A 13906-nucleotide genomic window follows, 5' to 3' on the forward strand; every position below is an offset into this window, starting at 1 on the left:
ACAACTCTAACTTTTCGACAAACCCATAGCTCGTAAGAGGAAAGCTAGGACAATAATGGCCACACAAGAAGAAGTCAATGAGCTTAGGAACCAATTGGTTACCGTGACTGAGGCACTGAAGCTCCTCACACTTAAGATCGATGATCCCGCGAAACAACAACAGATGGAACTCATGCAAGAGAGTCTAAGCAAGATATCTAGCGACTACAAGTTTCAAGGGATTACTTCACAAGGGGTCTCGGTGGACAAAGATCTTCTTCCGCAGAAGTTCAATGCGAACAACATCCCGAAATTCAAAGCAACCGATAACCCTTATTTTCATTTAAGAGCCTTCGAACAATAATGAGTATTAAGGGTATCGATAATAAGGTGTTCCCCTCTCTGTTCTCATTATCTCTCGAGACCGTTTGCCAACAATGGTTCTTTTCTCTCGAAAAAGAAAAAAATTGCAATGCAAATAAATAATTATTACTATACAAAAATATATTTTTGATTTTTGTAATTAAAAATATTATTTTTCTACCTGTAATAAAATTGGAGAGCCCCGAAAAGGTGCTTTTGGATTCCTCTTCAATTCATCTAGACTAATCATAGTCTCTCCAACTATTAATGGCATTGGATTTCTCCCTGATTCAATTTGTTCTAATACAATGGTTATAATTGATTGACCCTCATTATTTTTACCACTAGTAAGAAAAAGTTGATTAAGCATACAAAATAAGAAAGCCCTTCTTCTATAAATATGAAAAGATTCGGAGTAAGGTTTATCAAAATAATGGCGAGCAAATTCTTTCAAATTAACTATGTTGCCATCTACTATTTTTTATAGATCCCTTTCTTTTAAATTGAAGAAGCGTTCAAAGTCCTTATAATAATATGCATCTATCCTAGGGATTACTACAAGATCTATTGCAGGGAAACCCAAAATAGCACCTAATTCTTCCGGTAAAGGGCTAATTTCATCATACCCTATTCTAATGTAATGAGTATCAACATCCCAATATTCTAGTGCGGTATGAATAAAATCTAAGTCAAGATCTACCCCTTTGATACCATATATACCCCCAAAGTGAAACACATCTAATTCTTTTCTTTCTTTGGCATTAAGAGACTGACACCATTCATGGGTGTACTTGGTGAAAGTCTTGGTGACTAGAGACATGGTATTATTTTTTCTAAAGCTAAGAAATATTTTATCTGCTGAAATTCTGAAAGAATCGGCTAGGCAGGGGGCTATTTATGCACGAAATTGGAGCAGTTTTAATCTAAGAAGGATACGGAGTCAGCGCCCTTTAGTGCCAGACGCTACTATTGGCGCCTGACGCCAGAGCTTGGCGCCAAACGCTAAGTGTAGCGCCTGGAGCTACACCAAAACGCGTGGCGCCAGCTGGCGCCAATTTGCCTCGTCGTACGCGATTTCTAAAAACCGCGTTTTTAACTTAATTCGAGTCTGCTAATGACTTTACAGCTTCCTTATCTTTTTCTAAATATTTATTTATTCCATTTTTTTAATTAATATAGCTACTGTATTAATTATATTCTTTTTTGGATTTTATTTAGACTTATTCTCAAGTTTTTATAAATCCAATATTTCATTTGACTTTTCCTTTTTTCATTTTTTTCTTTTTTGGGGGAGAAAGTCGAATACCCTCCATCAAAAATAAAACTGACGGAATTTATTTTTTTTTGCGCAAAATTATTTGTCACACTTTCTTGCACACACAAACATGCACATAATGATAAATAAAAAATGAAAAAACATGAAAAATAAACTCATAATAGTATGTATATACAAAATATATCTAAAAAAATGAGTCTAACTAAAAAGCAAAGTTCTATACAAAGTCAAATAAATAATAAAAAGCACAACAACAAACTACGGCGCCGGGGGATGTAAACCCATTATCGCGTAAAACTCCACGGTACAGGGAGTAACCTCTCCACCAGCTCCGGCTCCAGCTCCAGCATCAGCTCCAGTCTCCGCAGGAAGAGGAAAGCTCAACGTAGGACCAGTCCACCCGAGATCAACCTGAGGCTGAGGCTGTGGAGGCTGCTGCGATGACGAGCCAACCTCGTACATCCCACCACCTCTAAGAGTCGAGGTAGCCTCTCCCTGGCCTACTGGCGCAGCATGTGCACCCTCAGAGGAAGAACCTGAGCCCTCTACCCGAGCAGCCTCAGAACGACCGCCCCTACCTCCCGAAGTAGTACGGCGACATCTCGAGCTAGACCTCGCCGGATCCCTCCGCACCTTAGGTCTCGTGCGGGTACGAGAAGGAATGGGCTGACCCTGCAAAGGAAATTAAAATCAGAAACAGGCAAAATAGAAGCGGTAATGCAAAACATATGAAGGCAAGACTACCTCCTGAACGGCATCGTCCCGACGGCAGGTAGCCACGTTCCTCATCCGGACAAGATGGCTCCGGAAGGCATCTATACATCGTGCCATCGCCGAAACCACCTCGCGCGAGAACTGCCAAAGAAATAAGTCAGTAAACATGCATAACATATGTATGGACAGAAGTTGCAAATAAACAAGCTTACCCGAGTCTGGTGGCGAGGAATCGACCGCTCTACGAAGCGCTAGTCCTCAGGAGCCGGAGGAATCATCTCCTCAATCGGGTCTTGAGCTTTTATCCCTTTCTTCCTTAAACCATTAACTTAACCACATTACAACCCTTGAAAGACCTCTTTGAGGTGTACATACACTTGTGCAAAGTTCGGTTAGAGCTACGTTCGGCCTGATTCTTAACGGATACGTAGGCAACCTCACATCGAGGTGCGGCCACATTCATATTCATATCCATGCATGATCGAGTCAAAGAATATCCAATGCTTATCCCTACCCATTTAGAGCTAGACTTGGGGGCTTGAACCCAAATCACATTAGCTTACCCAGCCTGAAGAGTCATCATCTTTAACTCTTCTCACATCTCTTTCCATCGCCATAACCCTTGCAGCCAGCCTTAGCATCACATTCACACACTTCACTCACACATCCATATCCATATCAATCATCCTTCCCTTTAAGAGCCCTTTATCATGAAAACTTGTTTCAACACTGTGCATGTTTCATCATATTTAAAGACAACATTCAGTAGAAGAAACATTGTATACTTGCTTAGCTTCCTGACCTGAGCAATGTTCATTGTTTCGCATAATGTGCTAAGAAACATTTATATATAAATGATTTTTAATCATACAAAGCATATCGTGCTTAGCTCCTTGACCTAAGCAACGTTCATTATGCAATAATCACTATACGTGCTTAGCTTCCAGACCTAAGTGACGTTCAAAATCGCTTCTTTACACCGTATATGATGCTTAGCTCCATGACTTAAGTTCATTCATCTATCGTGTCACGTGATGTAATTGTCCTTAGCCTCCTGGCCTAAGAACATGCATCATGCATACATTATTTTCAGGACATGCTAAACTTTACAGGGAATAAGGTTTACCTCTACGACCCTCCAAAAGCTGGACAAAGCAACACTCGTCCCAAAGGACCGGTGTCGACACGAGTCCCTCAGCGCTCGAATGAAATCAGCATAGGCCAAGCTGGCCAAGTCATAAGCCCCGATCCGTTGCAGATCGCGGACGACGGGAACGTAGTAAAGCAGCGCCCTACTGTAGACACCTAAAAATGTCTCCCCAAAACCAAACCCGATGATGAACAACCTTTCACCGCCACTATTGGTCAGGTTTAATATTTAATCCCGAGAGTGCTTAAAAAATCATATTTTATTAAATTCATATTTTTGAATAGTCCATGGATTAGTCTTGATGTTTGGTGAAAGCATAGTTTTAATTTCAGCCCAAACTTATTAATTAATTTTAAGCCCAAACCTTTTTATTTTATTGTTTTATTATTTATTTTTGGCCCAAACCCTTTATTTATTTTTATTTAATTATTTTCTTATTTTAGCCCAAATAATAATAAGTCAGAAAAAGCCCGAAATCATCAATCGGCACTTAAAATACCGAAAGAAATTAGGGTTAAAAATGTATTTAGACGGAAATACGGGCTGGAATTTCCCGCGCCACAGCAGGTACCTACCGTGTCACGGGAATCCTTCCCGTCTGACGGTGGGATTTCCCGTGACACGGGAAGTCTGCCGTGACATGGGACTTTCCGTGTCTTTTCCGCGTAAACCCTTGACGCGTTTTCTATCCCGTTTTTCTGATAATTTCCCGCGTCACGCCAAAAGTGTACCGTGTCACGGGAAAGTGTGTCGTCTGACAGTGGAGCTTCCCGTGTCACGGTACAGTCTGACCGTGTCACGGGATATTTTTTTAGGGTTTTTATCATTTTAGGGTTCCGTGTGCTCCCTCAGCACATTTTCCCTATAGATACCCCCTCATTTCTGATGTACGTGGCACCGAGTAATTCTCTTATTTTATTTTCTCTCTTCTATGCTTTAGCCTAAACACTAGCCTACCCCTTTTCACTTCAAAATTCCTTCTTCAAGAACTCAAAGGAGTTCATACTTCACTCGTGGTTCTATCCTTAAGCCAAGGCGTGAAAGTTGCAAACAAACAGAATCAAAGTAAGAGTCATGCTCCTTTTATTTTTATTATTTTTCTAACGATTTTATGTTGTTGGAATTGTGATTAAATTGGTTTTAATATTAATGTTGTTTTATTATATTTATGATCACCATATTGCATGTTTAAAGGGAATATGTAATTGAAAATCACGCCTAATAAGATAATTTGGACAACCGGTTTAGGATCCTTTTAATCTTATTATTAATTGAAGTGATCACCAATATTTTAGAATTATGTGTGCATTAATGTTAAACCAATTTAGTTAAATAATAGTTTGGAGCGAATTTAATTATTGTTTGTATGCCTTTGAGATCACAGGAATGCTTTTCAATATAAGAATCGAGTAGAGGCCAATACGGGCGAATGTGACTCCATGACTCACTTCGTACCATCATCCCCGATCCTCCTTTCGTGGTTCTGAACCATATGGAGTTAGTAATCTCATGGATTATGAATGGGGTGTAACCTTCACGGGTCAATCGTTGTTGCCTATCGTTGTCCCTTATCGTGGTTGCCTTTTATGATCCGTGAACGGTTTACAAGTTCCTTAAAAACTTGTTGGCGGCTCCCTACTTTATTTGTCCCTAATCGTTGTCCCTAATCGTAATGTCAATTCCCACTTCCTATGAGTGCCAAGCATATTCACCACATGCTTTTAACGTAGGCGCACTTCAAGCGACGCCTACACCTACTACCCTTCTCAGAGGAAAACGTCCCTGACAACAAAATAAGTGCAAAGATGCGCACCCGCTGCTCTCGGGTAGTCGCATCATCGTCCAAAGCCGCTGCTAGAGTCGAGCGACGAATCCTCCTAGCGCTGAATTGAGACGACTCTACCTCAGCTCGAGCCCGAACAACAATCGGACCCAACAGCTCCTCAACCTCAGGGGAAAAGACGTCGATCCCGCTGTCGAACGGCAGTGGCACGGAACTAAACACCAGTCTTGTGATGAGACTGAAGTCGGTAGAAGTGACCATCATCTCACCCCAAGGAAAGTGGAAAGTTTTGGTGGTGTCCCAAAAGAACTCCACCAGAGCACGAACTACATGGTGACCCCCGCTAGAGGCAATCATTGCCTCGGAGGTATCGTACAACGCAGTAAGACCGCAAGACTCCCATAGAAGTCTCGTCTGATCATCTCTGGGGAAATCGCCCAGGCCATCACAGCCAAAACCATGACAGCGTGTCCTCCCAACAGTGATGCCCCGTCTCACCCTCTCAAAAATGTGATGGAAGGGGGAAAAGTATAAGGTCCGCTCATCCCACTCGGGGAGTCGACCAAGCGAAGTGGAAGGCTCGGCATCGTCCTCTACGGGCTCATGCTCCCGTCGAACGTCTCGGGACCATGAACCGGAACCTCGTTGTCTAGCCATGCTACATTGTGCATAATTATCATAAATTAAGGTTCTATAGAATCTAAGGTTCGCCTAGCCCCATGATACTATGTTCACAAAAAAAAACAGAGTACGTAGTACTAAAACAGAGCACAAATTCAAATTGAGCATAACGGCATTTTTCAAGCAATCAAACAATTTCTTGCAATACTATAGTGATTATTGTGACAAATTGGACAACAATTGCTAGTAAAAACATCAAGAACGGCCCACATTGTATTCTCGACCTTAAGAGGTCCAACAATGGCAATTCGTTCATTTCTTCACCAAATTGAGTCAAACAAGTCTCAAATTACTCCCAAGGCAATATATAAACATAATCAAGCAATTTCATGGAATAAAATTTGACAAACAAAGAGAATTAAGCATTCTAAGTTTTGAATTTTCATGAAATTTGAGAATAAACACATGCAAAATTCATAAAAACAGATGTGAGTTTGAAGAAAACTTACATAGATCGGGAAAATGGATGGAATTAGCTTTGATTTGCAACAAATTTGAGCGAATTTGGTTGAGAAACGAGTAAGAACGAAGCAAATGAATTTCTGGGGATTTTCGAGCAACAAACGCGACGAGCAGCAGCGAAAATGAAGAAGAAAAGGTTATTTAAGGAATACCCTATTCTGGCACCAAGCGCTAGACCTTGGCGTCAACAGATAGGCTTGGCGCTTGGCGCTAATCCCAGCGACTGGCGCTACGGCCAGTTATGTGGCGCTGATGTTATTTCAGCGGCGCTAGAATGTTCAGCCACTCAGTACGGTTGTTCTAATTTTTTTGCAATATATTTTGGGTTCCTTGGTACGCCAGTTAGCCCCTCTAAGCAATTTGACACGATTTTTAGTAATCGGCTTGATTGCACAAAGTGATCGACCTGATGAAAGATCGTCTCACTTAGCTTAAAGCGCCTAAGCATTGGCTCATTAACAAAAGGCACCGACATACTGGTTCATTCGCAAAAGGCATCGACTTATTGGTTCATAATTCAAAAGGCACCGACATACAGGTTCAAGCAGCAAAAGCGCCGACGTACAGGCATAGCGGAAGCAAAGTTCAAGCGAACTTTTAAAGATCGATAAAAGGAGATCTTCGGTAATTTCCTTGGAAAATTATCGCAACAAATGAGGATAGCTTTAAGCAAGGATATCTTTGACAGCATTCTCTAGATTGTGGAAAGTTGTCAAAAACAACTGAAGGTGATTTCAAGCGAAGTTGTCTTCGATCATGTTCCCTTAGACGTGGAAGATGGTCACAAAGCGGAAGAGGATTGTTTCAAGCAAAGCAATCTTCGATAGTGTTCCCTTGGACGTGGAATATTATCAAAGCGGAAGAGGATCGTTCCAAGCGAAGCAATCTTCAATATTAAATATGATTGTTATGATATTCCTAGTATCATGTCTAGGGTAAATTTAATATTAAATATGATTGTTATGATGCCTTTTATTTTCTTCCTAATATTTATGATTGTTAGTATCATGTTAGGGTTAAAGATTTGATTTTTATTGCTTAGTGACATGCTAGGGTTTGTTATTAATCTTGTTAGTATCATGCCTAGGATCTTGCTATTATTATGCTTTAACATGATTATGATTATTTTTTAATTATTATTATTATGATTGTTATAATTTATGATTATTATGTTGCTTGATTATTTATTTTTATTGCTTGATCACGCCTTTTATGCATGTTTAAAGGGAATTGGTACTTGTAATCACGCTTAATAAGATAATTAATAATCTTGTTTAGGGTTAATTTGATTATAATTCAAGTGATCGCCAATAATAGTTTATTTGTGCATTAATATTTAACCAACATAGATAAACAGGTTTAGGGTAACCTAATGATTGCATGTTAGTCAGAAAGCGCACATGGATACGATCAGAATAAAGTAGAGGCCTATTATTAGGGCAGGTTCAATCTCTTTTAGGTTGGATTTGTACCTTCATCCCCGTAGACACCCATTTGTGTCTCCCCAAAACCAAACCCGGTGATGATTACCTTTCACGTCGAATCATAATCGAATGAAACGAAAGTGTGGAAAAGTCTAGTGTTGCGGAAAGCATTTATTTTCTTTTCTCTTCTTTCTGTTTTCGTAAACCCACTCTATTTTATGAAAACGTCCATTCCAGTTTAGTTTGGTCCATAATAAGGGTCCAATAATGGTGTAATTGGATGGTACTTGAAAAGACCTTTCCAACGATATATTGTAAGCCCAATTCCGATGAATATTGAGAAAGTTATGGCCAAAATACTAAACTGGGCCCAAACCGGATTTTACCTACGACCCAATGATCATGAGGAGGGTCCAAAGGTTTAATCCTATTCCTAAACTAATTAGGATTGATTAGAATCTTCTATAAGTTTCTAAAATATCTTAATTATCCTTTTTTGAAAAGATAAGATTAAGGAATTTGATTTAAATATAAACTTTCCTTTTTTATAAAACTTTCCTTTTTTAAAGTCCTAATTCTATTCGAATTTAAACATGTTCAAAGACAGTCAGATATTATTTTCGTGCTTCATATTTTTTATCCAAATTTTATATGGTTGGATAGATATTTAAATTATCTTTCCAATGATATATTATAATATTAAATCCGAGCTATAACGAAAAAGATATGAATGAGACATGAAACTTTATCCAAAACTGATACCGTCCTACTATTTCGGCTGTATCTTTTTATCTACAAAATATTTTAATCTGATTTTAATTGGGTTGGAAAGTAGACTTCAAGATCTTTCCAACGACATATTATATGCCTTATTTGGACTTCTGGATCCAAAGATATGATAAAAACAAAATCCATAAAAACTGCTGTCTACGAGTTTTATTTCGATTCGAATTTGGATTCTTTTCTTAATTCTTCGACCCTCTTTTTTCCTATAAATAGAGGTCATATCTCCCCTTTTTCAATCACCAACTCTCATCAAGATTTTCTTGATTATTCTCTCTCTCTCTTTTTCTAAACCGGCCTTTTCTCAAATACAAAATTTCGCATTCATTAGATCTAGATACACCTAGCCATATTCGAAGTTGCCTTCGCCCTAGACGTGAAAGGTTTTAATTTCTGAGGGTTTGGTCCCAAATCTCTATTTCAATTATTTAATTTAATTTTTTTTATTATTATTTTCCTTGAAGTTACTAACGTGTGTATTTTGTTATTAGAAAGAGGTACGAGGCATCCACGTAAGTACTTTATTGGTTTTAATTGATATTATGATGTAGAAATCATGCTTAGGTTGTTATTATGATTCCTAATGTTATGTTAGGGCGTTTTGATATTCCTAGTATCATGTCTAGGGTAACTCTAATATCAAGTATGATTAAAAGTATGATGTCTTTTATTTTCTTCCTAATATTTATGATTGTTAGTATCATGTTAGGGTTAAAGGTTTGATTTTTATTGCTTAGTGACATGCTAGGGTTTGTTATTAATCTTGTTAGTATCATGCCTAGGATCTTGCTATTTTTATTATGCTTTAATATTAACATGAACATGATTATGATTATAATTGTTATTATTATTATTATAATTGTTATTCATGATATTGATTATTTATTATGTTGCTTGATATTTATTTATTGCTTGATCACCTTTATTACATGTTAAAGGGAATTGGTATTTGCAATCACGCTTAATAAGATAATTAATAATCTTGTTTAGGGTTAATTGTGATTATAATTCAAGTGATTGCCAATAATAGTTTATTTGTGCATTAAATTCAACCAACATAGATTAAACAGGTTTAGGGTTAATCTATTGATTGTATGTTAGTCAGAAAGCGCACATGAATACGAGCAGAATAAAGTAGAGGCCTATTATTAGGGCAGGTTCAATCTCTTTTAGGTTGGATTTGTACCATCATCCCCAAACCCTATTTTGGTTCATGACCTTATGGAGTTGACGATCTCTTGGATCGTTAAGGGGTGTAACCTTCACCTCGTGAACGGTTTTCAAGTTCCTAAAAAACTTGTTGGCGACTCTTTTGCTCTATATTCTTCCCTTTTGGACGCCACCGTACTTTAGTGTATGATCACAGTGGGGTTCGAGCTAGTGGGATTTTAAAGGCTTGAAACTATTCCCTACAGTTTTTGGCGACTCCACTGGGGAGGATTTCTATTTTAATTCCTGAATTTGTTTCGGCAATGATTTAGAATGAGTGGATGAGACTCGAAAAGTTCTAAGTATTTCATGTGCGTAATTTTGATTAACATTATTGTCATATGCATAAAAAGGTTCTCATTGGAAAGACCATCCGTAATGAGTCAAAAAACATAGGATTTTACACGTAGGAAAATTGAGAAACGTCTTTCACAACTAGGACTGAAATAACACCGCGCGAAACTGGATGATTTTATTGAGCACAGAAAGTTGCTGAGGCATGTGGGAAGTAGCGTCAGGGGCTAGAGCTTGGCGCCACACTTTTTGCCGTAGCTCCAGACGCCAGTATTGGCGCCAGGCGCTACAGTTAAAAGTTGGCGCCAGTCTCTGTTTGCTGGCGCCAATTTCCCCCAATACCGAGCCAGAAATATGCGTTCTAATTTCGACCAGTTTTTCGTATTGTTTGCTCGATCCTACTTCCTGATTGAATTTTTTCTCATTTTTCTGAAACCCATATGTGTTCTACATATGGACATAACCCTCTGGGAATTCATGCTCTATCTACCCGATTGAACGCTCCTGGCAACAAAGGGTACATCTGAGAGGTTGAATTCACCAAACCATGGAAGTGAGTTTTTTCTAAAAACTCGCGGTGTTCTATCCACACGCGTTAACCCTTCACGGTTAGGCTTCTACGCGGTGCATCTGAACAATTAACCATGGATCCTGTTTGACTAAACTATATCCCAAACTTTAGAGAACTAGAGCCATGGTTAGGTTGCGAACTCATTGCATCATATTGTGCTTACTTGCCTAATTGTGCATTATTTGTTGTGCATATATATTCTATGCTCCTCCTAACCGTTTGTTGATTTGTGTTGAGATTATAATTAATGACTTAAAGAACTTTGCCTAATTAATTAATTAATTCGAGTCAATAAAGCTTTTTCTTCTTTTAATCGGAATTGACCTAGTACGACTTTAGGCATACCCCAGTTGACTAATAATATCAAAAACAGTCCCAGACCGAGGCTCCAATATTGGTGCCAAAATCTGGGTTGTAGCGCCACTGTATGGTGTGTAGCGCCAGACATTTACTAAAAAGTCTGGCGCCAACCACCATATTGTGACGCCAGTCCTGTCGCTTGGCCGACAGTTCGGATTATTTGTCGAGTTATCACCTAGGGTCTAATTAACTAGTTTGCTAATTAATTCGGTTAATTTTCGCTGTCAATAACACCTTGTCGAGTCATTAATCGAGTCTTGGTCACATAGTCTAGCCACATGGTCATGACACGAGCCTTAACATGTCATCTACACTCACTAATCTTAGCACACACTTTGAGTACACGTCACCATGACCATGTCGTAGGTCCATGCATGAGTCGATCTTTCCGTCATTTGAGTTGGGGGGTACATTCTATTCCTAATTCTTCATATCCCTCCATCTAAATCTTCTTTCACATTTTATTCCAATTTTCCTTCATTCCTCCATCCATTGCATGTTGAATAAAGTTTGAGTTAAATAATTAATGATAAGTATCCTCAAATTCCTTTCCCACAGTACTTGGTCGAGGAGAGAAGGGTGATTAATCAAGGACAACCTCTTTATTCAAGTCTCGCTTTTTGATAAACCGATTCGTCAGAAGAGGAAGGCTAAGAAGATAATGGCAACTCAAGAAGAAGTCAATGAGCTTAGGAACCAATTGGTTACCATGACTGAAACACTGAAGCTACTCACCCTCAAGGTTGATGATCCCGTGAAGCAACAACAGATGGATCTCATGCAAGAGAGTCTAAGCAAGCTATCTAGTGACTATAAATTTCAGGGCATGAGTTTGCAAGGGGTCTCGCTGGACAAAGAACTTCTTCCGCATAAGTTCAACGCCACTGACATCCCTAAATTCAAGGCAACAGATAACCCTTACTTCCATCTAAGAGCTTTTGAAACTATAATGAACATTAAGGGTATCGATAAGAAGGTTTTCTCCTCTATGTTCCCACTATCTCTTGAAACCGTTTGCCAACAATGGTTCTTCTCCCTTGACAAGGAGAAAACCTCTACCTGGGAATCGATACCAAACGCTTTCGTTGATAGGTACAAGTGCAATATTCAACTTGAAACCGATCATAGACAACTTGAGATGCTAAGACAAAAAGAGAATGAAGGCTTTACTTCTTTCTTTAATAAATGGAGGGAAACTTCCGCTAAGATGATTGAAGTCCCCACCGAAAAGGAGTCTGTGAGGATGTTTATCAAGAATCTCCAAGAAAAGTATTCAAAGCACTTAAAATATCAACACAACTTGAATACTTTCAAGGCCGTCTATGACATAGGTATCGAGATCGAAGATGACCTTGCAAAGAAAAAAGCTACTAACAATAGTAACCACGGTGGCTGGAAAGGAAAGAAGAGCGACAATCCTTCTTCTTCCGAAAACGCCCACTCTAGTAACAATATTAGTACCTTTGATCTCAGTGAAGTTTTAGCCATAGATAACCAATGATCTAAGAAGCAACTAAGGAAAGACTTCACCCCTATTGGGATGAGCTACGATACTGCCTTCGATCGACTCCATGCCAAAGGACTCATTACTCCCATTGGACCTATTCAAGATCCCGCACCTGAAAAGAGATTGCCTAGTTGGAATCCAGACGAACACTGCAAGTATCATCAAGGTAGGGGTCATACTACTGAGAGCTGTTGGAAGCTAAAGGAGGCTATCCAACATTTGATTGATAATAACAAGCTTCCCATGCCTCCAGTTAACAAGAAGAGCGAGTGATGATAAAGGAAACAACACAAGACAAGAGGCGAGTTCCAACGAAAAGATTTCATGACCTCTTTTTCTATTTCTTTTTCATTTTTACTCTTTCCCCAATAAGTCTAGCATAGGCATCCTTTCTTTTCCCTTAGATTAACTTTGTAGATTCTTTATTTTCCTTTAATAAATGAGCATCTATGTTCTTGCACATGATCATTTCATTACATTGCAAAAAAAAAAAAAAAAAAAAAAAAAAAAAAAAAAAAAAACCATGTCGAATTAAGCACAAGGTATATCAATGATTTGAGGCACCCCTTGTAGCCACATCATATCTCCTTTCGCCCTTCAATTATACAATCCTTTCTTCATAAACCACTTTGAGCCTCGTCTAACGATAGACCCTTATTTTTTCAACCTACATCTACCTAACCTTGGGATGGGATGGCGTGCAACTTATGCAATTCTAAAGAAAGCTTGAGCAAATCCAAAAGAAAGCAATAGCAAAAAATAAGCAATAATAAAAAACGAAAACAAGTGTACAAAAGGGCAAGTGTTCCAATGTCTTTGATATGAAAATATCTTTGATAAGAACACGTCTCAGATTGCGTCTCTTATCGAGTGCTCGGTACCATGCCTGAGAAACATGAATGCCAAGTGAGTGATAGACCGCATGATCGGGATTGCTCACACTTATTAAAATAAAATAAATGCTAAAACAAAAGAGCTAAAAAAAAGAGTAGAAAACCTCAAGCATAAAAATACAAATATTCAAAAGCAAGGTTGCACACCCTGGGGGCTTATCTAGGGTCTTGAGCCTTTATCCCCTTCTTCTTTAAACCTTTAGCCTAACCACGTTACAACCCTTAAAAGACATTTTTGAGGTATACACACTTGTGCAAGGTTTGGCTAGAGCTACGTTCGGCCTGATTCCTAACGGATACGTAGGCAACCTCCCATCGAGGTGCGGCCGTAATAAACATGCATTCATATTCACATTCACACACTTACACCATGATCATATCAAGGGATCTCCAATGCTCATCCTTATTAATTTAGAGCTAGACTTGGGGGCTTGATCCCTACATTATTAGCTTACCT

Source organism: Chenopodium album, chromosome 5 (genome assembly GCF_948465745.1).
Source record: "Chenopodium album chromosome 5, dcCheAlbu1.1, whole genome shotgun sequence".
NCBI classification, from domain to species: Eukaryota; Viridiplantae; Streptophyta; class Magnoliopsida; order Caryophyllales; family Amaranthaceae; genus Chenopodium; species Chenopodium album.